Raw genomic sequence first — 3,650 nt, 5'->3', positions numbered from 1 at the left:
AATCCCATGGCTTGAGAGGGGTTTATTTCTTGTTCATATTAAGTCAGCTGTGGGTCCAGGCAACTCTCTCTCAGTTACAGCTGTGATTGGCTCAGCATCGTACCTCCACATCATCAAATACTCACATCCTTGCTGAAGCAAGAGAAAGAGACTTCGAGAGTCTTGTACCGGCAGTGAAGTGCTTCTACCTAGAAATGACACTGATTGCCTCAGCACATGGCCCTGCCTAATAGTCCACCGGAAAGTGCAATCCCAGACAGGAAAGCATCATAGATGTCACCATAAGCACGTTAAGGCAGCATCCTTTCATTGCTACTTTTATCCTTGAGACCCTGAAAGTCCACCTGAAAAGTCACTGGGTCTTGAGTAGCACCAAGGGCTGGTATAAAGAGGAAGTTGAAGTCATGCATTCACAGGCTCTGACAATTCATGTCTCTGTCCGAGCGAGCCTGGCTGCATGTGTGACCCTTCAGTTCTGCAAAGTCTCCGAATCCTCATACCCCATCTCCCCTTTTTCCTGAGCTCATTTGAGTGGATTTTGGTTTCTTATGACCCGCACAATGTCACTGGGATTATTGGCTGATGTTTTGTCTGGAATTTCTTTCTTTTCTTTCTTTTCTTTCTTTCTTTCTTTCTTTCTTTCTTTCTTTCTTTCTTTCTTTCTTTCTTTCTTTCTTTCTCTCTTTCTCTCTTTCTCTCTTTCTCTCTTTCTTTCTTTCTTTCTTTTCTTTTTTTAAAGATTTTATTTATTTGAGAGAGAGAGAATGAGAGACAGAGAGCATGAGAGGGAGGAGGGTCAGAGGGAGAAGCAGACTCTGAGCTGAGCAGGGAGCCCGATGTGGGACTCGATCCCGGGACTCCAGGATCATGACCCGAGCCGAAGGCAGTCGCTTAACCAACTGAGCCACCCAGGCGCCCTTGTTTGGAATTTCTATCATATTTCTAAGCAAGACTGGTCTGTAGTTTTCTGCCAACTCTTCATGTTAGGGTTATCCCACATTCTTAAGATGGCTTAGGGAAGCTTTCCGTCTTTCCTGTGTCCCAAAACGGAATATTTGAAATATGTGAATAGTTGCTAGTGAAAGTATCGGGACCCCACACTTCTCTAGGAAGTAGCTCTTTCCCTGCCTTTTCAATTCACTCTGTAGTAATAGATTTTTTTGGTTTTCTTCTACTTGTTGAATTGGTTTGGGTTTTACATATTTTCCTATAAAACTATCTGCTTATTCATATTTTCAAATTTATTATCATAAAGCCTCACTTAATGTAATTTGATTTTTAAAGTATTTTTGTTCCTATTGTGCATTCATTTCTCTGTGCTTATTATCTTTGGATCTGCCAGAAGTTTGCCTAATTTATTAGACTTTCAAAAAGAAAAAGCCATAGATTCATCTTTTATTTCTGGTGGGTTTTTTTTTCTCTTCTCTAATTTATGAAACTCTGCTTTTTATTTTTATTGACTTCCACCCTTTCTTATTTAAGAAATTCACAACACTGAGCTATGAATTTTCCTCCTTATAACATTTTAACCACCTTTCCATATGTTTAGATATGTGGTATTTGCAGTGCTATTTTTTTAAGATAGTTTATCATGTAGGTTCTATTTAGAGTGACTTACAAAAGTGGTATTTAATTTCAAATGGTTGGCTTTTTAATTTAAACTTTTGTTAATAATTTCTAGTTTAATTGCACGGCGGTCAAACAATGAGGCTTTTGCTGTATCTGCTTTGGGGGTTATATTGAATTTTTCTTTATGGCCTAATATATGATCAATTTTCATAAATGTTTGATGGGCTCTGGCACACAAATGAGTATCTTTTATTTGTAAGGTACAAAGTTCAGTTATTAAATCAACCTTATTAATTCTATTCTTCCAATCCCACACAAATGTGTTGGGGGGATATGATTTAAAGATGTCAAAGACAGAAGTGTGTTAAGTCTCGTCTGGAGGTTTTTTTGTTTTTGTTTTTCGTTCTATGTGTGTCTAAGTTATTTCTCCCCTGGTTGGGCCTAATGCTGTATAGCACGTAAAAGATCGTTGACGACCAGATCTTTATTTTGACTTGTACTCTTTATCAATACAAATGACCTTCTGTCTCATGTCCGGATTTTTGCCTCTGATCTTTCTCTGCTATAAATATTACCATTTGTCTCATTTGACTTGAACTTGCCTTGGATAACTTTGCTCCAATCTTTGATTTTTCACCTTTCTGTGTCCCTGGGTTTGGAGCTTATTTCTGGTAAGCTCCGTAGAGCTGGCTTTCCATCTTAGTTTTTGTTTAATCCAATCTGAGAGTCTTTGGTATTTTACTAGGAAAACATCACGCATTTATATTTGTAATTAACATCGACCCGGTGGCTGTGGGGCTTGCTTCAGCGAGAAAGCTGGTCTCAGCCTGATTCCTTCATCCCGGTGGCTGCTTCCCTTTGATTCCTGCATTTTGTTTTACCATTCTGAACCTACCCTTTAGTCTTCTCCAGGCTTTGGTCAGCAGATATTTTGTTTCTCATTGTGCTAGAAAGTTACCTCTATCTTGAAAAAGCCTCGTTTGTAGCTGCCAGCTCATCTGAACACAACTGGAAAGGGCGCCTGGTGAATTCCTCTTATTTAGGGTGTCTTGGAGGGTCCCCGCCAGCCTTGGCTCCATGTTGATGTGACTTAAAGCTTCAGATCCAGATGGTTTGATTATTGTTTTTCCATTCTATGATTTGTCACTTAACAATAACTTTTGACATTTGTATTTAGTTGGGAAACGATATTTACAATAATTCGTCCGACTCGCTGCTTTTTTACCAGTTTCAGTGCTAATGCCCAGACTTTTTAAGCCATGGGTTATCATTCTTAGACTCCCAGCTGATGGGAGCGTATTTCTCCTTAATACATGCTTCAGTATTTCCCCCAAACCTCATAAACAGGGCTCCCTTATCACTTAGCATCCAGTATAACACAATCTAAACCGGCTTGGGTTTATTCTTTCCTTCCTGAAGGCATGTACAAGTTGTTCTTATTTGCATAAGTCACACACTGAACATGCCTCGATAGAAGTCTCCATTTATTTTCCCCGGAATGCAGTGAATCTTTCCAGTCTGCAGTCAGATCTTTTTCGTTTTAAAGCACAGGTGAGTTTCCATTCATTATATTTCTCAGTCATCTCCTATTCTGGTCTTTTCTTCAAGAACCCCAGTTGTGTGTTCACTGCCTCTTCATCCCCGTGAACTTCTCATGCTTTGTTTTCGGTTCTCGTCTGCTGTCACACTTTTTAGAAGTGTCTCTAGGTTGGCCTCTCCATCCCTGACTGTGTTTTCTGCATTACAATTTCTGCTTTTTAATGCCTCCAATGTGGATCTGAATTCTGCTTCTGTGCTCTTTCCCTTCCGTGAGTCCTTCCTCACCCCATCGGCACCCGATTCCTAGGGCTGCTGTACCAGTTACCACAACTGGTTGGCTTGCAACAACAGAAATTCATTCTCTTGCAGTTCTAGAGGCCTTAAGTCTGAAATCAAGGTGCTGGCAGGTTTGGTTCCTTTGGGAGGTTCTGAGGGTGAACCTCTTCCATGCCCCTCCCCTAGTTTCCAGAGGCTGCCAGAATTGCTTGGTGTTCCTTGGCTCATAGCCACACCACTCTTGTCTCTGCCTCGAATCTCCATGT

Source organism: Eumetopias jubatus, unplaced genomic scaffold, assembly GCF_037043125.1.
Source record: "Eumetopias jubatus isolate StellerSeaLion01/CBP00866 unplaced genomic scaffold, mEumJub1_p1.0 scaffold_15, whole genome shotgun sequence".
In the NCBI taxonomy this organism is placed as follows: Eukaryota; Metazoa; Chordata; class Mammalia; order Carnivora; family Otariidae; genus Eumetopias; species Eumetopias jubatus.
This window is presented reverse-complemented; position numbering follows the sequence as displayed.